The sequence below is a fragment of the Fundulus heteroclitus genome, unplaced genomic scaffold, assembly GCF_011125445.2.
Source record: "Fundulus heteroclitus isolate FHET01 unplaced genomic scaffold, MU-UCD_Fhet_4.1 scaffold_305, whole genome shotgun sequence".
NCBI lineage: Eukaryota > Metazoa > Chordata > Actinopteri > Cyprinodontiformes > Fundulidae > Fundulus > Fundulus heteroclitus.
Genome location: NW_023396715.1, coordinates 24,848 through 49,694, shown reverse-complemented (window position 1 = coordinate 49,694; position 24,847 = coordinate 24,848).

The window sequence follows — 24,847 nt, the reverse complement described above, 5'->3', positions numbered from 1 at the left end:
GTGCAGTTTCTCTGCGCCTCCCTTGCGTTTCTTATCCATTACTACTGTGAACACCGCTGCACAAAGTTCCACATGGAGCGTGAAGGTGTTTTTCTACTTTATGATTGGCCTAGCCCTTTAGACTGTCAGGGATGATAAGCAATGGGCTGCAGTAGCCCGTGGTAAGGGCCGGATGATCGGAACAGACTCTTGCACTGCTGATTTTATTTGTCTTTATGCATTATGCAAATTTAACAAGACTGATATATAAAATAATAATAATAATAATAATAATAATAATAATAATAATAATAATAATACATATTATTAATATATATGTCGGGTCTACCGGCCCAAACAGCACGTCGGCCCACCGGGAAAATGCCCGGTACGCCCGATTACCAGTCCATGCCTGCATGTCATCTAAAGGCAGTTTACAATGTCAAAATCAATCAGATTATACGTATTAAGTCAGATTATCCAGATTGGTAAAAGAAATTCCTATATAAGGGAACCAGTTGATTGCATCAAAGTCATAACAAGCAGCATTCACTCCTGAAGAAGCGTAGAGCCAAAGGGAGAGTCGTTTGCATTGTACATGGCTTTGCAGCAATCCCTCATACTGATCAAGCATGAAGTGACAGCAGAAGGAAAAACTCCCCATTAACAGGAAGGAAAAACCTCCAGCAGAACCGGGCTCAGTATGAACGGTAATCTGCTTTGACCGACTGTGGGTTACAAAAGAGAGAGAAGAGACACAACAAGACAGACAAAAAAGCACAGAAGCACACATTGATCCAGTAATCAGTTTTACATTAGATGGTAATAACAGGTGATCTGCCTTCCCTGGATGATGTCACAGCTAACAGAACGCCAGATCAGGTGTACCTACTATGAAGAAAAAATAGAAAAAACAAAAAGTTAAAAGCTGAAATGACAACAGTCATGCAAAATCGCAGAACAATAGACCCTGATGTCCTCCAGCAGCCTAAGCCTATAGCAGCATAACTATAGAGGTAGCTCAGGGTAACATGAACCACTCTAACTATAAGCTTTGTCAAAAAGGAAAGTCCCAAGAGCCAGCTTCTAGTGGAGGAGTTCAAGTATCTTGGGGTCTTCTTCACGAATGAGGGGAAGATGGAGCGGGAGATCGACAGGCGGATTGGTGCGACGTCTGCTGTGAACCAGGCGCTGTACCGGTCCGTTGTGGTGAAGAGAGAGCTGAGCCAAAAGGCCAAGCTCTCGATTTACCAGTAGATCTACGTTCCTACGCTCATCTATGGTCACGAGCTTTGGGTCGTGACCGAAAGAACGAGATCCTGGATACAAGCGGCTGAAATGAGTTTTCTCCATAGTGTGTCTGGGCTCTCCCTTAGAGATAGGGTGAGGAGCTCAGTCATCCGGGGAGGACTCAGAGTAGAGCCGCTGCTCCTTCACATTGAGAGGAGCCAGTTGAGGTGGCTCGGGCATCTGATCAGGATGCCTCCTGGACGCCTCCCTGGTGAGGTTTTCTGGGCATGTCCCCCTGGGAGGAGGCCCAGGGGAAGACCAAGGACACGCTGGAGAGACTCTGCTGGCCTGGGAACGCTTTGGGATTCCCCCAGAGGAAGTGGCCCAAGTGGCTGGAGAGAGGAAGGTCTGGGCCTCCCTCTTGAAGCTGCTACCCCCGCGACCTGACCCCGGATAAGCGGAAGACGATGGATGGATGGAAAAAGGAAAGTTTTAGGATTAGTCTTAAAAGTAGACAGGGTGTCTGCGTCACGGACACAAACTGGGAGTTGGTGCCACTGGAGAGGAGCATGATAGCTAAAGGATCTGCCTACCATTCTGGTTTTATAGACTTTAGGAACCACCAGCAGACCTGCTTTCTGAGAGTGAAGTGGTCTGTTAGAAATTACTAAAGTTTGTACACAACATACACATGTGGAATATTGCTAACGTGTTACTTTAGCAATATTCCAATTGCTAAAGTGTTACTTTTACATTATTACTTTTGGGTGTGTATCCACCAATTTAACTGTCAAACTTTCATAAAAGCTGTCTTAATGCAAGAAACGAAACCCTTAAACACATGAAATAATTAACTTTAAATAACTAAAAAGGTTTTGTTAACTTTTCACATGAAGCTGGATTAACAGCTAGTAAGATACCTTTGATTAAATTTGTATACTAGTGTTTAAACCAGGGGTGTCAATCGTACGGCCTGCGGGCCAGATTTGGCCCGCCGAACGATTTAGTCCGGCCCGGTGGCCAAATGCATTTTCATTATTCAACAGCTGTGTCTCCTCGGTGCATCGACTGATCTGCACCAGATTTTTTGTGAGTCGTGGGGGAGCGCTGCCGAACACATTCGTGTAAATCGCCCAGTGGACGGGCGGGCAAAATGCGTGACAGCATCTGCGGTGGCGGGCGGTCGGCGGTGCGCAAATCCCAGCGGTGGCCAATAGGCCAGAGCGGCGCTTTGCTGCGAGGGCCGATCATCACCGCTTGCGGTTTTAATTATTATTATTATTAATCTTCCACCCTAAAGGGGGGCCTTTTTGGGGGCTTTATCATATTCAAAAACTCACCAAACTTGGCAGATGCATGAAGACTGTTTAAAAATTTTGTATTTTAAGGTCGTCACAAAAATCAAAAGAAAAATGCCTCAACAGCGCCACCTAGCAATTTTCAAAGGACCCTTTGCTATTCACTTACTTCATCGTAGAGACATGAGATTTGGTACAGTTGTAGAGCTCACCAAGACGCTCAGAGTTTACAATTAATGTCATAGTACAAGTATCACAGGAAGTTGGCCATTTTAGATTGAAAGTCTGATTTTGACACCATTTTTGACGTTTACAGCATTGGTATTTGATCTAACTCCTCCTAGGGATTTCGAGCGAGCGGCTTGAAACTCGGTCAGTGTGATCATAAGGCATGGCCAATTAAACGTTATCAAAACGGTGAGTTTTTGAGCATTTTGAAGGGGCGTTAGCAGGGGTCAAAGTTCACCTATTCGCCACAAAAAATAAAACTGTTTTATCTCCTACACAGAAACACAGAGGCACCAAACTTTCTGTGATTGATCATCATCGGGTCTTCTACAATATCCAATGGTCAAATGATGACATTGCTTAGGCCACGCCCCCTGACAACAGGAAGTGTCATGTTTTGCTGTAAACGGTCGCTATGTTACCCCTCTGAACTAATCAATATGAAACTGTGTCCAGAGACAGAAGACATGTTGTTGTGTTGTGGATTCCAGCCCCAAGTGGATTTGATGGAGCAGGGGAGCGTGGCAGCGTGGCGAAGTCACCTCAAACGCCGCTGTCATACGTTTGGCTCTGAATTCCAGATTTTTGGGCCGAGCTGCTTAAAACTCACTTGGATGCATCCTTATCTAGCCCCCAACAGGAATCCATAACAAACTTTGGTGGGCGTGACCTAATGCCTCAACGGCGCCACCTAGCAATTTTCAAAGGACCCTTTGCTATTTACTTACTTCATCGTAGAGACATGAAATTTGGTATAGTTGTAGAACTCAACAAGACGCTCAGAATTTACAATTAATGTCATAGTGCAAGTATCACAGGACGTTGGCCATTTTAGATTGAAGGTCGTATTTTGACCCCATTTTTGACGTTTACAGCATTGGTATTTGATCGAACTCCTCCTAGGGATTTTTAGCGAGCGGCTTGAAACTCGGTCAGTCTGATCATAAGGCATTAAAAGTTATCAAAACGGTGAGTTTTTGAGCATTTTGAAGGGGCGTTAGCAGGGGTCAAAGTTCACCTACTCGCCACAAAAAATAAAACTGTTATATCTCCTACACAGACACACACAGAGGCACCAAACTTTCTGTGATTGATCATCATCGGGTCTCCTAAAATATCCAATGGTCAAATGATGACATTGCTTAGGCCACACCCCCTGACAACAGGAAGTTTCATGTTTTATTGTTAACAGTTGCTATGTTACCCCTCTGAGCTAATCAACATGAGACTGTGTTTAGAAACAGAAGACATGTTAGTGTGTTGTAGATTCCAGGCCCAACTGCATTCCATGTAGCAGTGCGGCGTGGTGACGTGGCGAAGTCACCTGAAACGCCGATGCCATATGTCCAGACTTCCATAGGATATTGACAAATTTAATGAAAAGTAACTTCAAATTACCTTAAAAGGAAAACGGCTTATTTAATGCTTTGAGAACATCTCTTCTATTCGGCTACAAAATCAACTGGATTTGATGGAGCAGGGCAGCGTGGTGGCGTGGCGAAGTCACCTTAAACGCCGCTGCCATATGTCCAGACTTCCATAGGATATTGACAAATTTAATAAAAAGTAACTTAAAATTACCTTAAAAGGACAACATTTTTAAAAGTCAAAGGGCTTATTTAATGCTTTGAGAACATCTCTTCTATTTGGCTACACAATCAACCAAAACAGGATGATCTTTTAAGCTATAAGACCATTTTTAAGATCTCAATACATAGATTTTAAGCTGGTGGGTCGCCACTGCCTCCGGTGGCCAAATGCATCTCTGCATCAACTGATCTGCACCAGATTTTTTGCGAGTAGTGGGGGAGCGCTGCTCAATGCCTTCGTGTGTATTGCCCAGTGGACAGGCGGGGAAAATGCGTGACAGCTTCTGCCGTGGCTGGCAGCTGGCGGTGCGCGAACCCCTGCGGTGGCCAATAGGCCGGACCTGAAATTTTTATGGAGCTTTAACTTGCTGAGAGTAATAACGTTAGATGATTATATCTTTAAAATGAGATAACTGTCTCATTAAATGTGATAGTTTACTTGGTCTAAAGAGATGATTCAATTCAATGTTATTTATATAGCGCCAATTCATGAAATATGTCATCTCAAGGCACTTTACAAAGTCAAAATCAATCAGATTATACAGATTGGGTCAGATTATACACATTGGTCAAAAAATTCCTATATAAGGGAACAAGTTCATTGCATCAAAGTCTTGACAAGTAGCACTCTCTCTTGAAGAAGCGTAGAGCCATGGGGAGAGTCGTCTGCATTGTCCATGGCTTTGCAGCAATCCTACCTACTGAGCAAGCATGAAGCAACAGCGGGAAAAAAACTCCCCATTAACGGGAAGGAAAAACCTCCAGCAGAACCGGGCTCAATATGAACGGTCATCTGCCTCGACAGACTGGGGGTTACAGAAGACAGAGCAGAGACACAACAAGACAGACAAAAAAGCACAGAAGTACTACATTAGATGGTAATAGCGGGTGATCTGTCTTCCCCGGATGATGCCACAGCTAACAGAACGCCAGACCAGGTGTACCTACTATGAAGAAAAAAGAAAAATCAAAAAGTTAAAAGCTGAAATTACAACAGTCATTCAAAATTGAAGAACAATAGACCCTGATGTCCTGCAGTAGCCTGAACCTATAGCAGCATAACTATAGAGGTAGCTCAGGGTAACATGAGCCACTCTAGTTATAAGCTTTTTAAAAAAGGAAAGTCCAAAGAGCCAGCTTCTAGTGGAGAAGTTCAAGTATCTTGGGGTCTTGTTCACGAATGAGGGGAAGATGGAGCGGGAGATCGACAGGCGGATTGGTGCGGCGTCTGCTGTGAAGCGGGCGCTGTACCGGTCCGTTGTGGTGAAGAGAGAGCTGAGCCAAAAGGCCAAGCTCTCGATTTACCGGTCGATCTACGTTCCTACCCTCATCTATGGTCACGAGCTTTGGGTCGTGACCAAAAGAACGAGATCCCGGATACAAGCGGCCGAAATGAGTTTTCTCCATAGTGTGTGTGAGCTCTCCCTTAGAGATAAGGTGAGGAGCTCAATCATCCGGGGAGGACTCAGAGTAGAGCCACTGCTTCTTCACGTCGAGAGGAGCCAGTTGAGGTGGCTTGTGCATCTGGTTAGGATGCCTCCTGGACGCCTCTCTGGTGAGGTGTTCTGGGCACGTCCCACCGGGAGAAGGCCCAGGGGAAGACCCAGGACACGCTGGAGGGACTATGTCTCCCGGCTGGCCTGGGAACGCCTTGGGATTCCTCCTGAGGAGCTGGCCCAAGTGGCTGGGGAGAGGGACGTCTGGGCCTCCTTTATAAAGCTGCTACCCCCGCGATATTGCTAAAGTGTTCCTTTAGCAATAGTCCAATTGCTAAAGTGTTACTTTTACATTACTTTTGGGTGTGTATCCACCAATTTAGATGTTAAACTTTCAAAAAAGCTGTCTTAATGCAAGAAACAAAACCCTTAAACACATGAAATAGCAAGTAACTTTAAAAAACTAAAATGGTTTTGTTAACTTTTCACATTAAGCTGGATTAACAGCTTGTAAGATACCTTTGATTAAATTGGTATACTAATGTTTAAACCAGGGGTGTCAAAGCTACGGCCCGCGGGCCGAATCCAGCCCGCTGAACGATTTAGTCCAGTCCGGTGGCCAAATGCATTATCATTATTCAACGGCTGTATCTCCTCGCTGCATCAAGCGATCTGCACCAGATTTTTTGTGAGTCGTGGGGGAGCGCTGCCGAACACGTTCGTGTGAATCGCCCAGTGGACGGGCGGGCAAAATGCGTGACAGCATCTGCGGTGGCGGCCGGCCGGCGGTGCGCAAATCCCAGCGGTGGCCAATAGGCCAGAGCGGCGCTTTGCTGCGAGGGCCGATCATCACCGCTTGCGGTTTTAATTCTGTTTTATTTTCCTATATTTTAATCATGTAAAGTACTTTGTATTGTCTCTGTACTGAATTGTGCAATATAAATAAATTTGCCTTGCCTTGCCTTGCCACATATTTCGGAATGTATGTCTTGTAGCCCCTCAGAGTCAGAAGCAACATTCAAGTACCACAAGTCCTGAGTGGGTAGGTAGGATTACTCATTAAGTGAATATTAGAATTATAATGAAGAGTATGATGGCTTTGAAAAAGGGGTGATTTCATTTGTGCTGAGAATTATGAACATTTTCAAAATGTGATATAGTGTCAGAAGCAGAGCCAGGAACCAGTTGTGATGAGGGGATTGCTCCTGTTAGTATGGAAGAAACAGGTGAGCTGTTGTAACAGTGTGTAAACAAACAAGCATTAGTTCTAGTATAACTGTTTTCTATAATCAAACAATATTAGTGACCCATTCTATCTATCTGTTAAATTCAATTAAATTTTATTAATATAGCACCAATTCATGAAACACATCATCTCAAGGCACTTTCCAAAGTCAAATTCAATCAGATTATACAGATTTGTCAAATTGGAGAAGAGTAGGAGAACTCATCAGAGTGAAAGAAATATACCCTGATGTCCTCCAGCAGCCTAAGCCTATAGCAGCATAACTATAGAGATAGCTCAGGGTAACATGAGCCACTCTAACTATAAGCTTTGTCAAAAAGGAAAGTTTTAAGTTTAGTCTTAAAAGTAGGCAAATAAATACCACTATCTGTCTGTCTGTCTGTCTGTCTGTCTGTCTGTCTGTCTGTATCATTAAAAGAAAGATAGTAAATACACAAAGCCTCCAAGTGAAAGGGAATCTGAAATTAATTAGCATATTTTTTAACAATAGTGGGCCGGTCTGAGGCATGACATTTCAGGGTAGAAAATGAGTGCCACTCTGGTCCTGAATTACAGCACTTGCTGTCTGTAGTACAGTTATTTCAGTTATCTATAAGGAAGAATTCTTCATAACCCTGCCTTGCACAACACAGCAATACAAAATATATTTTTCTTCCTAGAAACTTTAATGACAATGACTCCACAGCTACGTCCTTCTTACTGAACTGAGTGGCTGTGAACAGCTCCCATTAGTTTCAGATCCACTCAGTCAGTCCGGTATAGTGATGCATGATTCTGAAAAATTCTCTACAATCCATAAAATGTAAATAACATTCTTTCACAATAATTTAAAAAACAAGTGTACCCACCAACCCTACACATTAACTTTACCACATTTCTGAAAAAAATGTGGTAAATTTTCTTTAGAAAAACTTGGTATTTATTTGCCTCAATGACTAAGTCTATTAATAAAAATATCAAAAACAGCTATGGCAAGGTGTCCTTGCTCAACTGTACATAAATAATTGAAACCTATTTTTAGAATAAACATCCTTTAGCAAACAAGAAGGTAATAAGTGTCACTTTGAAACGTGGCTGTTTAAAAAAAAAATTCTCACTCTGAACACACTGTAATCGTGAGAGACAAATGTCTATGAATTAAAAGAAGTAAGGAACTTTAAGTATGACTTTTTATTGGAAACTCCTGGTCATCTATTAATGCTTGCCATATTTTGAAATGTACTTCCAAATATCTAAAATGTTTATTGTGGTTGTAGTACATGTATGTAAAAATAATTAATCAAAATTTTCTGAGGGTAACTTTGTTACAGTAGTGTACCATGTATGCGTGAAGCTAATATTTAAGAGAGTGCTAACATTGGCTGGGTTGGCTGTCTATTTCCAAGTGACTCACTTGACCATAGTGTTTCTTCTGGTTTTCATAGAGCCAGTTGTTTGTTTTTCACGCAAGATCTTGCTGCCGTCACACATGTCGATAAGCAAGTAGACCCTCAACAAACTCTAGTCACAAGAACCAACTGCTCACCAATGCTTCTGCTCAATACCCTATCAATTAACCATCATGCTATAGCCAGCTACAGTGTATGAACAGTTTGCATGGAGTCCTGTCCTACCAACTTTTAACCAATCTGTAAAATTCTATTACATTGGGTTCTCTATCCTCAAACTTCATCTGAAGCGCTGCAGTTATAAAACTATGTTTAAAGCACAACTTTCCTGCCCCACGGCTTCCCAGTTCTTAAGCACAGTGGTACGCCCACGGCAACTAGAGCTGAAGCTCACTAGACAGAGCCACATGGCCCCGTAGAGTGAACTCTGTCCCCTCATTTGAATATATTAAACAAAATAATAAAAGGAGTGTAAAATAAGAATGCAGTACAAGATTAAAGTCCAGGAAATACTTAAAGTGCCACAAAATAAAACACCATTATAAAATAAATAAATAAACAAATATAAATACTGTCAGGATTTATGAAAGATTTCTGCACAGCTCAGCCGGCTCTCTTTCTCTCCCTCTCTCCACAGGTGATTGAAGTTGACAGGTGGGCGGAGCGCACACCTGTGGCTCGTTCAGAGGCTCTGTGCTGGAGCATAAAAGCAGACAGCTGGAGGATGCCAGAGTGTTAACCTTGTGTGGTACACCTCATTGGCCACTGTCTCGTGACAGCTTACCTTTTTCCCAGCGCTAATTCCTATTTCCTGTCTCTCTCAGGTTGCCTCATGCTCTGGATCCCTCTCCAAGTGTCCCTTTGTGTTCTGACGTCCCAAGTCAAGCCTCCGTGCTCACACTTTTCTGGATGCCATTTCGGAACCTTCCTTGTGCTCCCTTGGTGTTACAAAGCCAGGCTGAGAACTCCACCGGATTCCCTTGGTTCCTCCCGCTGCTCACCCACCACTGCTCCCCGCTTTGGCGCTGCCCGCTACCCTGTCGCTCAGTCACCTGATTCCATCACAGAGGAGAGTTCAGCTGAATCTGTCTTGCTGCTCCACTCTCCCCGGCTAGGTTACCCGAACCCGGCGGTAAGCGCACCTCTGAATACTTGCAGGTTGATCTCCACAACTCAACCTATCCTGCTGTCCTTCATCCACACAGTTATTGGTCCAAGTTTCTGGTCGCTGTCAGACGCTCGCTCAGCGAGCCTACCTTCGTCTCTGTTCCTCTGTTTCATAATAAACATCTTAAACTACTTTCTGACTCCTGACTGTGTTCTGCATGTGGGCCAAACAACTTAATACTATGACAAATACATAAATAAATGGAAAAAAAATAATACATAAAAATATAAACAGATAAATAAATGAAAAAATGTAAATATTTATTGTATAAATCAAAAATAAAATTTTATTTTGAAGTAATTAAATATATGACAAACTGTGGTAAGTTAATAGTTTATTTTTTTCATTCTTTGATTTCATATTGATATCTATTTACTGGATAGTTAATTTATTTTATATTATCAATAACAGTATTTATTAATAATGAATAAATTGGCTATCCATGGGTAATAAGTCTTTTAAGGCAAAAAACCTAAATACTAAAAAAATCTTCAAAATCTTTTTTAAACTCTAAATGAGTCTAACCATTTACAAATAGCCGCACGTTCAAATTCCAACTAGAGGAATATGGTTCATGCAATTGATTCATATTCCCTTTTTCTAAACAACCAAAAATAAACAGTTACAAAATAAACATAAAATGCTTGATTTAATCTTAACAAATTTACAAGTATTCTTTTTAAATAAAAGGCAATGACCAATAAATAAAACCCTTTAGAGAAAGGAAATAATTGGTACAATTCAAATATATTGGTTTAAAGTTCTAGATAAAATAGAAGAATAAAATACTTCACTGCAGCAAAATCACAAAAAGCATGAACATTAAACATTTTTTATCATATTTTAATTGTTACCATTATTATTAACTAATGCAGAAAGCCATTCTGCAGCTTTTCTCTGTTTTGAGCCTCTTTATGCAAGCCTGAAGAAGCTTCAGTACCCAATAGCTGACTGAGATTACTATGAGGATTGTTGAAAAAAAAAACTTCTTTCCATTTTACTGTGACTTTACACTTTTGCCCCATTGTGTAGGCTGCAACAACAACAACAACAACAACATTGAAACAGTTTTTAAAACTAAACATTTAATTTTAAAACAAAACAATATCCACCTTTTTAGTCTTTAAATACATTTTGTGGTGTCCTTGGAGTCTATAGGAGTGAAGAAAAGTTCAATGTAGTCTTTCCAGGTACTGCATAAATATCTTTATATTCTGTTTGGGTCATATTTTTCTTTTTTTTCTTGTTCTTGTTTTTTTTTTTTTTACCACTCTAGATGCTTATGAAAGCTTTGGAAGAAGTTATGAGGACAAGTGACATTAAGATAAAGGAATTTCTTCTTTTTTTTTCTTTGACTTGGGTCATATTTTTCAAGCTCTTCAGTTTTCTCTGAGGTCTTGTTCAGAAAACACAATAGAGAACACAGCATTTGGTGCAGACCTGCTAAACAAGATCATGGAAATTCACCTTTTTTTTTTTGCTGCGATTTTGTAGTCCAATCAGAAAGATGCTGAAGCTACAACTAGATAAGTCAAAAATGTTGGGTGTATTAATCCACATAATTTATTACACCATCCCCGTGCACACTACAAAAAATGGTGAAACAAGGGGAGGGGGGACGCTCCTGAAGAGGAGGCAGGTTGTAAAGGGCCACCTTTGCATTTAAAGAGACGGCACCAAAACAAGCTGGTCTCAGACAGACCTCAGAACAGGGGTAAAACAGGGTATTGTGGGGTTATTTTAATGAGGAGGTCAGACCAAAGCATTGCAGGTAGACCATAACTGTATGATTTCAATGTGAAAAAGAATAATTGAAAAGCGGCATATGTCCACCTTAAGTAGCATTTTTTATGAACACGAAGGCATTAGCCATTGTTACCTTGGATGCTACATTACCCACCTAAAATTAAACCCTGGATGCATATCTATTAGCAGCATTGTTTCAGCAGTTTCACAAACTTGCCAGAGTCAAGAAGTACAAAGGTGCCAATCTTGGTATTTTATATTATATAAATTATGATATAATACTGTATATGTAATGCATTTATTTCCCAAACTAACCACTGAACATTCCTAAAAAGCAGGGCTAGGGTTGTAAAATACTGAATAATAGAATAATATTTTTGATTTTCATTAAACAGGTGAGCCGAGTTTCATCCCTCTGCTGTTCAGCTTTGTTTCAGTCATGTGAAAATGGAGAAAGTAAGATTTTCCTTACCTGGGCCATGGTGTTCAGCAGGAACTCCTCTCAATTTTAGTCCTCTGCATAGTCAACTGGAAGCCTGTGATTTTGGGGGTTACTTCATACATCTGAGTGCTTTTTAGTTTGTGGCACTACTGTGTTGCCAACCCACATGCTGAAGCCTATATCCTCCTCCTATGTGAAAACAATGTCCTCCGGAAATGCTGCTCTACTACTCCACCTTTTCCTTCTTCTTCCGTTTTTTCCGTTTTTCACCTACTTCCCCTCTACAGCATCAATGTAGTGGATCCCTTCTTTTTCACAACTAAAACAAGGAGAGCATATGATGGTATTCCCTTTATTCCTGGTTTGGTTATAATCTGGGCTCACACTGGTCACTCTGCTTCTACTCCTCCTCCTCTTGCTCACTTAGTTTTCTCTCCCCACTAGTTTCCTCCTCCCATCCCGCTAAAGCCTCTTGCTGTTTTGCTCTCCCTTGCTATACAGAGCATTAGGAACAGAGAGAGAAGGGAGGGGCGGAGGGATCAGAGGGATTGAGTGTGTTTGTGTAGACCATGTGACCTTATGGTGTAGAAGGATTCCCCCAAGCAGCTGTTATGCTGTTTTTCACAGTACTTTAAGCAAAGGTATATACACTAATGCTGATGGGTGCTGTTGATAAATGCTGAAAGGCAGCTAGTTCTCTGCTGCATGTTGAACTATTCTATTTTTATGCTGTACATTTAAAGTAATCTGCATTTTTGTCTGTAATAACAGATTGGTTTTATAACTTTGGTACATGTGCCATTGGTGCAATGTCACCTCACCATGCTCACCTGATTTTTTTTATCATGTGGCTGATCTGCCAACTCAGTTATGTTCAAAATGTCTTATTGCAAGTAAATGGTCAGCTTTATACACTTCTAAATCTATCGCAACTAGATGGCTTAATGGTGGCACAGTTCACAATTGCCTTGCAGCAAAAAGGTTCTAGTTTTGACTCATTTTCTTCATGGAGATTTCATGTTCTCTGTGGGCATGCATGATTTCTATCCAAGTTCTCTACGTTTCTCATACAGTCCAAAACATGACTGCTATGTTAGTCTTTCAAAATTGCCCTTTAGAAGAAGTTCAGTTGTTCTATGTTGATGGAATAGGGTTCAGTCTGTGGGTCAATTCTAATATATATATATATATATATATATATATATATATATATATATATATATATATCTCCATCCATCCATTTTCCGAACCGCTTTATCCCTCATGGGGTCGCGGGGGTTGCTGGTGCCTATCTCCAGCGTTCACTGGGCGAGAGGCGGGGTACACCCTGGACAGGTCGCCAGTCTGTCACAGGGCAACACAGAGAGACAAACAGGACATACAACCATTCACACCTAAGGACAATTTGGAGAAGCCAATTAACCTAACAGTCATGTTTTTGGACTGTGGGAGGAAGCTGGAGTACCCAGAGTGAACCCACACATGCACAGAGAGAACATGCAAACTAGAATGCCAATATAATGTGGACCATGTCAACATAATTCCTCTACAACACCCCTACTAATTATAAGTACATCCTTAAAATCATAAAATTTTGATAAGAGGTGTTGAGGGCTCACATAAATGCTGCCCAAAAACATTATATCAAACATAATTGGCTATTAAGAGAATTATAAGATAATTTGAGTTCTAGGGGGTTATTCACATTTTGGATAAAGTAGTTTAACCTCTTAAGATCCAAGAACTTCTTTCCAAACAGGCTTTTGTACAGTTGAAACAAAGCTGAAAAAGATCAGTTTCTCTTCAAACATATATGTTTGATCAATTGAATCTATTTTACAGATCTGTCAGGAGAAAGAAAAATATTTGTTTGAAGAGAAACGGATAATTTCAGGAATCAAAAAAGCCTATGTTAAGACTAAAATTGTCTTTAACACGGGCATTTTTAACAGTGTTTTAGAGAATTAAGAGAAGAAGAACAGTTCAACACAACTAGTGTTTTATAAACTTAGGCAAGAAAAACTGTTGGACATCAAATGTTGTAAATTATCTGTCCTCCCTTTAACTACAACAATCAAATATTACCAAACCTATTTTATGAGAAAATGTGAAACACCTGCTTTATACTGTTTACATAATTTTCTAAATTCCTATTCAAAGATGCTATTATAATTATTTTCTGCTCATCTGGGGATTAGGATCCATGGAGCTGAATTGTTGTTTTGTTTTTTAATTCCCAGTAGGCAGGAGTGTTTTCTTCTGGTAAATTAGACAAATATGCTAGAAGGCTGACATAATAGATCGCTCACTTTTTTTGTTTTTCATCAAAACACAAAAGAAACACTGGAACACACATGTATGTACATTTTATCCTTGAGGAATGAGGAAAAGGATGTCCTGTGGTGTTTCCCATGAGCTGCAAAGCTGGAACCTCCCAAACCCAAACAATAGGAATAAGCAGGTCAGTCACTATTCTTTACCTCATAAATCACTGTGAGTATTCCTGTTTGCAAAATAATTCAGTCATTACTGGCACATGCTGAGGAAAATAAATACTGTTCAAACTGTCTATTCTACTGTTCAGGAAAAAACATGCTTATGCAAATGTACCAATTGTTCTGGACATAGAAAGATAAATGGCGACATCTGGTGTATCCAGGAAAGACATGCTAAGCGTCTCATTTTAAAGACATCTACCAGCACAGCATATCTACTGTTAAGTCCAAAATGTATCAATAGTCCTTTCAGATTTAGATGTCCAAATATTTTTAGTCAGTGAAGGAGTATCTCTCAGCAGATGAGACAAGCTGGAATGTGTTACACAGGGGAAAATGTTTCTTTTTTATTTTCAATTGTTTGTTGTGTTTTGCTTGGATTGTTTTGTTTTTTTCTGCTTTCCCCTTTAACAATCCAAACACACTGGGCTGAAGCTGGTTGACTGAGGAGGCGGAGCTCACTAATTGCACAGCTGCGCTCAGGTGTCAGCAGAGGCTTATAAAAGGAGCTTGGATAGAAGGGCGGAGAGAAGCTGATCCTTCAGGAGACAGACACGGACACACTGCCGAGCAAAGGAGCAGGTGGGATCCGCATGCCAGAACAGACGGCCCAGTACAGATGATCAGGCGCGTATAAGTAGCACTTTGCTTTTGAATAGTGTCATGTTTTGTCTTTGGATGAACCCGGACACAGCACGCACACACAGAACTGGTTTAAGAGAGTTCATTGCAGACAACGGATGATGACAATGAAATGAATCAGAGTCAGTTACCGGACAGAGTTGTAGGGTACAGGAGCTGGCTGAAAGGAACAGAGCGGATAAACTGACCAGGAAACAGAGGAGTTGGGCTTCTGCAGGATCGGGAGTGAAGACCAGTGAACAGGATGACGGAGACGAGGAAGCAGAGTCTAGCAGCGCAGCATACAGGTACATACTGATTAGACGGAGACCAAGATCTGAGGACTGGAACAGACAGGTGTGGTGTTGGTTTGACTGGGTTTGAGCTGGTGATGAGGAACAAACTGAGGTGAACTTATGTAGGGAGTCTGGCAGGTGAAGGGAATCCTGACTAAAGAGTCAAAACAAAAACAGAACACACAGGGGAACCAAAGAGCCTAGAGAACACTGGAGAACAACAGAGCCTAGAGAACACAAGGGAACCAAAGAGCCTAATGAACACAGAAGAACCAAAGAGCCTAGAGAACACAGGGGAACAACAGGCGTACGGAAACGGCAGGGAAGAACGCCGGGGCATAAGGAAATGCTGGGACGTATAGAAATGCCAGAGAAACAGGGAACATCTAAAACGGCAGGAAAACAGAGGGCGTCTAACACGCCAGACAACCGAGAATATCTAAAACGACAGGGAAACAGAGGAACTAAGATAACTCAGGAGAACTAGAACAACCGAGAAACTAGGGGAAGCCAGAGCAAAACAGAAACTAAGGAGAGTCAGACAAAACTAAGGAACACTAGAACCAGACTGTTATGTTATAATAACACCATGATGAATAATTGATTTCAGATTGAATTCTGAACAGTGGAAGAGTTTGACAAAGGAACCCAACTCCTGCTGTAAAGGATACACAGGCACCGAGGACAGCCCCTCCTTCCTCTCACCAGGGGTCCTGCTGCTATAAAAACCTTCGTCCCACAGACTTGACGCCATTTCGGCTTACGGTTGGAACAAAATTCACCAAAAACGACTTCTTCAACACAGTTGACCTCTCAAAAGTGCATGGCTGAGAACAGCACTGGTGTTTTGGTCGAGTGGGTTAGGTCTCGGGCTGCCATGCAGAAGATCGCAGGTTCGAATCCAAGCTGTGCCAATTTCAGAGAATTACATTTTTACCCAATATTTCATTTGCCTTTGGCTTTAAACAACTGTATTTCAATTTAAATCAATACAGTTCACCTCATGCCTTTAACTTTTTTATTCACATATTTAATTTTTTCATGCTACATTGAAGTATTTATTCATGTTTTAAGAACACCAATTTTCCATGCTGCTTCGATGCAGACCTTCTCCTGTCGGCTGTTGGCTCATTAGCAGGCGCATTTGTTGTGGTCTCTTGTCATTCACACAGAACAATAAACCGTGCCAGCCGACATGTGTTTTAAAAACGGCAAGGCTTTGTCTTAAGCAGAAACGTGCCTCTACTCAGCGCTGCGTTCTCAGACCAGTGTGATGCGTTTGCGAGCGTCAGAAAGCTATAGTGCATTCAGGAGCATGGGACATTTCTAATTTGCAAGGAAAGACACATAAAATCAAACAGAGCCCGAACCGTAGGTTCTACCCCCACAAACTATATATCAAAACGTGCGACTCGATGCCGTGAAGTGTGCTATTTGTACTTCACGCCATTTCCAGTTACCATGGCAACGAAATTAGCGAAAAACCACCCCAAAAAACCCCATAGGAATGAATGGAGTCGGATAGAAAGAAAGCTTCAAAAACCTCCAAATGACCATTTTCAACACTGTACTGTATTGTCAGGGCTCTCAACTCTCCCGCATTGACCGTGTGACACACGCATTTTACTAACTTCACACGCTCACACGCAACACATGGCATTTCACACGCAAACATGGCATTTCTCACGCATAAAAATCACAAAGCCCCTCTGGGCTGCAGACGACAAAACTCCGCTTCTGCTGAGCTGTTTCGGCTTCTTTCACAGCTTGTCGCCATCAGTAATTCCTGCTGCACTTCGTGTTAACAGAGCAGCAGGAAGAGTGATCAGAATTATGAATAATTTTAGTCTTATCCAGTGGTGAAAGTAAGCCGGTAAGGTCCTGCACCGCGTACACAGGAGGGGAGGGGAGGGGGCGGGGGGGAGAGCTGCTGCATGGCTGCACGCAGGATCATAAAACAGTTCTGCTAACCAGATGCAGTTTAAAACGCCACTTAGTCTGTTTATAAGTTTCATTTTTATTAATTCTGCATTTTTAACTACATGCACCGTATTTCTGTGCCTCAGCGCTTGAAAGGTGATGATAATGGTTATAAACTGTAACAGTCTAGAAGTGCATTGAGCTGAAAAGAGGGAGACGTCAGCAGCTGGATCGTGCGAAAAGGCGCAGCGGGAACCTCTGTGTGCTTTAGTGTTGCTGCTGAGGGGAAAATGTTGACCATAAAGGCTTGATGAAACTCAGCCTGAATCACCAATCAGGTTATAGAACTACAATGATAAACAAACCCATAGATGAATATGTAACAGTGTAATAATTCGGTCAATAACTTAAAACTACTTATTTTTATTCAGTATTATTTGAATAATTGTGTATTTTTTTACATTTTAATCCATTAACTGAACAATAAAGTATTAATACGTCTCTTTCTCTTTTTAACAAAAGTAAAAATTATGCACTTTTTTACATCGTCACTGTGCCTACACCGATTTTTGTACAAACATAAAAATTAGCACCATAGTCCTCGAAAGCCTGCTGATATTCACGGTGAAAGAATTATTTTGATATCTCTTATACTTAAACACGGTTAACAGACTGTGGTCTGTTAACTGTGTGTAACCTTTTTATATATTTTTTTTAAATTCAGATTGGCCAGAGAACATTCCACAGCTGCCCTCATGCAGGACACAGAAAACAATGACATGTGTCATTGGAATCACCTATCAGATACAGCTGATCTGTTTCTTACAGACAATGCCCATTACACATGATATAAGTATTTTACTTCACTTTGTTTGATTTCTCTTTATCCTAGAGCATGTTGTAGGTGTAATTTTAACAATTATTGCCTGTTTAAAGTTTGTTGTGTTTTTTTCAGTTAATAAATATGTTTATTGTCAGTATACTGATGTCTGTTTATTTGTATACATGACAATGGTAACTAGTACAAGGTTTAACATGCAAAATGTATAAACATACAAACATGTTAAAGAAAATTGAGCAAAAGGAAAACATTTACTCCTATACAGTGCCCCAGCAACAGCAAGAACTAGATTCTTTGTGAGAATTGCCAAGAATCTATTCAATAAATTGGGGAAAGCTTCCCGAAGAGAAGACTAAACACAGAGTTGGTGGATAAAGACCACCTACATACCAGGTATGGACTTATAATGTGGAGTACTCTGTGTCAGGACCCTCCAAACCAGAGTCAATGTCAGAAGTGCCTTTTTGGGGCTAAAGACAAAATAACCAAAGCTGTTGACCTGTGATCGACAGTACTCCATTGCAAAAAGTTATATATTATAATATACATGCTAAATTATGGGAAAACCACAAGGAAAGCAACTTAAAAAATCCAAATAAACAACAAATGTAACAAAACAGAAAAAGCAGTGCAAGCGTCTAAGTAAACTAGGAGTTTATTTCACAAGTGCACAATGATAGAACAAGGCTTCTTTTAAAAATGTTGCCAACTTTGGAACAGTGCTTGTAATGGTTTCATTCTAGGGCCCCACAATTCCTAGCAATGCAAGGGAGAACCACCCATGCAGATAAAGACAGCAAACATTGAAAATGGAAGCATAAGGTTGTTGTTGCTAAGTATCTGGTTGCTACAACTTCCAGAAGGTGTAGGTTTTGTTTGTGTCGCATGAACATATTTAAATATTAGGTTGAGCACACCTTTTTGACATATGTTACCCATAAACACGTTGAATCTGGTACAGAAATGTCCAGTGCTGAAATGGCTGCAGACTTTCTGGGCTGGGCTCTGTAGTCACCACAGGTGCTGTCCAGTGCCTAATCCAATGAGATTCTGAGTGCTAATGGAGGTAAAGCCCTGCCTTAAGTTTTGACCCGTGGCAAAAGGTTAAATACTAAAATATTGGAAAATCTTGGGGTATTTGTCTTACCTTCCACAGTGTCAGCACACTGATTCAGTTGGTTTTAGTGTCTTCCCTGTGTTGTTTTCTGATGTTTCTTTAATGACAACAGTTTACATAGAAGACAGACATTTTGCCTTCCTGCACACAAATCTTTTTTCAAACACTTGTATCAAACCTCTGCTAAAGAAGAACCTCAAAAAACATTTGATTTAAAATCCCCAAGCAATAAAAGCCTACAATGAAGGATAATTTTAAACGACCGAACATATTTGAAATAAGCAGCATTCGATCTGAACAGCTTACATTTTCCTTTCCACCACATACAGAGAGAGACACATTTATAATTCTTACAAGCTCTTAACAGATATACCTTACACCCTACAAAAGCTCAGCCTAACCAACACTCAGAAGCTTTGCCTTTAACGGTTATGCACACCACCAGGCGGGCGCCTCCTTCAACTTCTTCAGAAGTTGAACGTTTCTAGTTATCTATATATTACAGTCATAGGCCAAATCTATCAGTAAAATTCTGTTTATAATAGTATTCATCTGTATATTTTTTCAGCACATATCCATGTCCTGTACTTATGGAACCATTGTTTATCCTGCACTTGCTGCTATTGCACTTCAGGTTAGACCTAAACTGCATTGTTGCCTTGTACCTGTACCTGTGTAATGACAATAAAGTTGAATCTAATCTAATCTAATTTAAAAAAACCTTCTTTTTAGTTTTGAATCTCAATGCAGCAGAAGACATGAGCATCTTCTTCACCCAGAGGTGCAGGATCAGCCTCTGTCCAATTTGATGTTGTCTTCAACTTCTCCCGGCAGCTCTTCATGGCCCCTGTCTACCTGAAATTCAATTCAATTCAATTCAATTCAATTTTTTTTATATAGGGCCAATTCATGAAACATGTCATCTCGAAGCACTTTACAAAGTCAAATCAATCATATTAAACAGATTGGTCAAAAATGTCCTATATAAGGGAACCAGTTGATTGCTTCAAAGTCCCGACAAGCAGCATTTACTCCTGGAGAAGCGTAAAGCTACAGGGAGAGTCGTCTGCATTGTCCATGGCTTTGCAGCAATCCCTCATACTGAGCAAGCATAAAGCGACCGTGGAAAGAAAAACCTCCAGCAGAACCGGGCTCAGAATAAACGGTCATCTGCCTTGACCGACTGGGGGTTACAGAAGACAGAGCAGAGACACAACAAGACAGACAAAAAAGCACAGAAGCACACATTGATCCAGTAATCTGTTCTACATTTGATGGTAATAGCCGGTGATCTGTCTTCTCTGGATGATTTCACAGTTAACAGAACGTCAGACCAGGTGTACCTACTATGAAGAAAAAAGAGAGAGCAAAAAGTTAAAAGCTGAAATGACAACAGTCATTTCAATGTAATGCAATGCAAATCTGGAGAACAGTAGAAATCATTAGAGTGAGAAAAATAGGCCCTGATGTCCTCCAGTAGCCTAAGCCTATATCAGCATAACTATAGAGGTAGCTCATGGTAACATGAGCCACTCTAACTATAAGCTTTGTCAAAAAGGAAAGTTTTAAGATTAGTCTTAAAAGTAGACAGGGTGTCTGCCTCACAGACCAAAACTGGGAGTTGGTTCCACAGGAGAGGAGCCTGATAGCTAAAGGATCTTCCTCCCATTCTACTTTTAGAGACTCTAGGAACCACCAGTAGACCTGCAGTCTGAGAGTGAAGTGCTGTGTTAGGAACATACGGGGTAATCAGAGCTCTGATATATGATGGAGCTTGATTACTAAGGGCTTTATACGTTAAAAGAATTCTTGATTTAACAGGAAGCCTGTGAAGGGAAGCTAAAATTAGAGAAATATGATCCCTCTTGTTGATTTTCATCAGAACGCTTGCTGCAGCATTTTAGATCAGCTGAAGACTTTGAACTGCATTTTGTGGACTTCCTGATAGTAAAGAATTACAATAGTCCAGCATTGAAGTAACAAATGCATGGACTAGTTTTTCAGCGTCACCCCTGGACAGAATGTTTCTAATTTTGGCGATATTCCTGAGGTGAAAAAAGGAAACTCTAGAAACCTGTTTAATATGGGATTTAAATGACATGTCTTGGTCGAAAATAACACAAAGATTTTTTACTTTATTACCAGAGGCCAAGTTAATGCCATCCAGATTAAGTGATTGATTAAGAAGTTTATTTTTTGAGGACTCTGGTCCTCTGGATGGAGATGAAGGGTGCAGAAGCTGGCTGACAGGAGGAGTGATGGGTGACTGACAGGGAGGAAACTCTGGAGCGGAGGACTTGAAACCGTGGAACAGCTCAGGAACTTGAGAACGTGGACAGCTCAGGAACTTGAGAACGTTGAAACAGCTGCAGAACTTGAGAACTTGGAGCAGTTGCGGACTTGACCGTCGAGCAGCTGCAGAACTTGAGAATATGGAACAGCAACGGGAACTTGAGAACGTGGAACAGCTCAGGAACTTGAGAACGTGGAAACAGCTGCAGAACTTGAGAACGTGGAGCAGTTGCGGACTTGACCGTCGAGGAGCGGCAGAACTTGAGACCGTGGAAACAGCTGCAGAACTTGAGAACGTGGAGCAGCTGTGGGAACTTGAAAACGCGGAACAGCTCAGGAACTTGAGAACGTGGAACAGCTCAGGAACTTGAGAACATGGAACAACTCAGGAACTTGAGAACGTGGAACAAATCAGGAAGATGGAGCAGAGCTGAGCAGAGTCTTGGGGAAATGACTTGAACAAAAACCAACGTCTTCAGGCTGACTGTAACAAAAAACTGAGCTGACAAGGATTCTGGCAGAGACGGAGCGGGAGTGAACACTACGGACCGGCGAGCAAGGACAGACTGAGGTGAGTATAAATAAGGGTGGAACCAGGTGGGAACAGTTGGAGGTTGATTGCAGCCTGACAGGTGGAACCAATCAGGCTGCGCAGGAAAGAGAGAGAGGGAGAGAGGCTCAGCATGCAGCCAACAAGCTGCATCTGACAGTAGCCCCCCCCCCAAGGCCGGACACCGGACGGCCCAGAATCTCCACACGCTGGGTGGGTGGTGGGGGTCCAGGAAGGCGGGCAAGAGTATAAAACTGAATACTGAGGGACCAAAGAGCCAGCAAACACAGAAAACCAAAGGACCAGAGAATATAGGGAACCAAAAGGTCAAGAACACGTAGGACCAGAGACTAGAGAACACGAGGGACCCAAGGATAGAGAACACGAGGGACCTAAGGATAGAGAACACTGGGGAATCAGGGCCAGAAAACATGGAGGAACCAAAGGGCCAGCAAACACGGAGGAACCAAAGGGTCAGAAAACACGGAGGAACCAAAGGGGCTAGAGAACACGGGGAACCAAAGGGGCTAGAGAACATGGGGAACCAAAAGGGCTAGAGAACACGGGGGACCAAAAGCTAGAGAACACGGGGAACCAAGGCCTAGAGAACACTGGGGAGCCCAGAGACTAGGGGACACGGAGGAACCAAAGCAGGCATACGCAGGGAAAGGAAAGAGACGCACGACAGCGCCAGGGGAAAGAACGGGCGCACGACAGCGCCAAAGGGAAGGAACGGGCGCACGACAGCGCCAAAGGGAAGGAACGAGCGCACGACAGCGCCAAAGGGAAGGAACGGGCGCACTACAGCGCCAAAGGGAAGGAACGTTAGGACGGAGGTGTTACACCGTAGGAAATGATGGGCCGAGTCACTCCTCGTGCAGCATATTTATTCAGTTTAAAACTGCAAACAGAAAATACAGCGGTTACAGTAGCGCTCCCGACATCTGCTGCAACAAGCTGTCCTCTCGGCAATGGCGTACTCCTACAGCCTGCCAGAGCGTCACCCGCTGTTACGTGTGGTACTACAACAAATACACATGCTCTCTACTGACATCACTGTACATCTATATCCAACATACCTTCATTAACTCAACTGAACTCGAACAATACATAGGTTTAAAACACATTTTTACAGCCTATTAAGCAGACCCACTGAGCCCACATAAGCGCGGGCCGAGCGTGAGCCGTTAGCCTCGCTACTTTACCCACTGAGCCCACATAAGCGCGGGCCGAGCGTGAGCCGTTAGCCTCGCTACTTTACCCACCGAGCCCACATAAGCGCGGGCCGAGCGTGAGCCGTTAGCCTCGCTACTTTACCCACCGAGCCCACATAAGCGCGGGCCGAGCGTGAGCCGTTAGCCTCGCTACTTTACCCACCGAGCCCACATAAGCGCGGGCCGAGCGTGAGCCGTTAGCCTCGCTCCTTTACCCACCGAGCCCACCTAAGCGCGAGCCAAGCGTGAGCCGTTAGCCTCGCTACTTTAGCCTGTTGCTAACTCCTGCTTTATATCTAGCTCGGTAATGCAGCTATACTGGAGCGCCTTTATTGTGTTATTCCGGACCCATCGAAGGCTACTGGCGTTATGAGCTACACATTCTAATACTCAGCTTACCTGCAAACAGAAAATACAGCGGTTACAGTAGCGCTCCCGACATCTGCTGCAACAAGCTGTCCTCTCGGCAATGGCGTACTCCTACAGCCTGCCAGAGCGTCACCCGCTGTTACGTGTGGTACTGAGCGCCCTCCGATGGCGAAACCCAAGCATTGTTAACTCTAATAAACATTGTTAAATTTAATAAACATTGTTAAATCTAATAAATTCTAACGCTAGACTGAGTGATCATCACCAAAAACAAAATGTGGGGGGCTAGTTTTATGACTCACTTTCATGACTCACTTTCATAGTGCCACAGAGGGCGTCCTAACACGCCAGGGAACACGAACGGAGGGCGTCCTAACATGGCAAGGAACAGGGAGTGCGCCGAGCAGCAACTGGCTGAGCGCGCCAGAGGGCTCAGCCAGCGACATGGGAGCGCCGGAGGGCTCTGGTGGCGGCTTGCATGCGCTGGGCAGCGACAGGCTGGCGCACCAGAGGGCTCAGCCGGCGACTAGGAGCGCCTGAGGGCTCTGGCAGCGCCTAAACACAGAGGAAGACAAGACAAAGAGGACTAGGCCAGGGACTACAAGGCTAAGACAGGGATTACCAGACTAAGACAGAGGCTACAAGACTAAGACATAGACTACAAGACTAAAACAGAGGCTACAAGACTAAGACAGAGGCTACATGACTAAGACAGGACTCGAGAGGAACTACAGGCGCTAGACAGGAAAACCAAAACAAAACCAGAAAACTAGGAGGGGAACCGAAACCTAGAGCTAAACTATAAAACAAAGCAAAACAGGGAGACGAGGGCAGGTTCAGCTAAACTAATGAAAAACTAGATAACTAAAGCTAGAAATAAGAACACGAGAAAAACAGGAAATCTTAGGTGAAAACTAAAATTCAGAACCAAAATTCAAAAGCCTAAAGGCAAACCTAGAACAATTAAACAGAGCTGAAAATAAAACCAAAAGCAAAACAGAAACTCAAATACTCTAAAGAAAACGGAAAAAAAACTCCTAAATAATTCTAAAACACAAAACATCCTAGGTAAACCAAACCTAAGGGTAAGCCTAAACAAATTAACAGAAAGCAGAAACAAATCTTCAAAATCAGTAAAGAATACAAAAAACAAGACTAGAAACTAAAGCAGGACTTGAACACCAACAAAAAACCAAAACTGAAGAACTCTAAGAAATCTAAGGGATACTGAAAAACTGAGGAACGTAAAGTAACTCAAAACACAAGGACCCAAAAAATAATTCAAAACAAAATAGAAACTAGAAAACGCTGGGCAGCAGGAAGTTACGCTAGGCTACGTCAGAGGCGGGCCGCACGGAAAGCGAACCCGGAAACACAGTCGG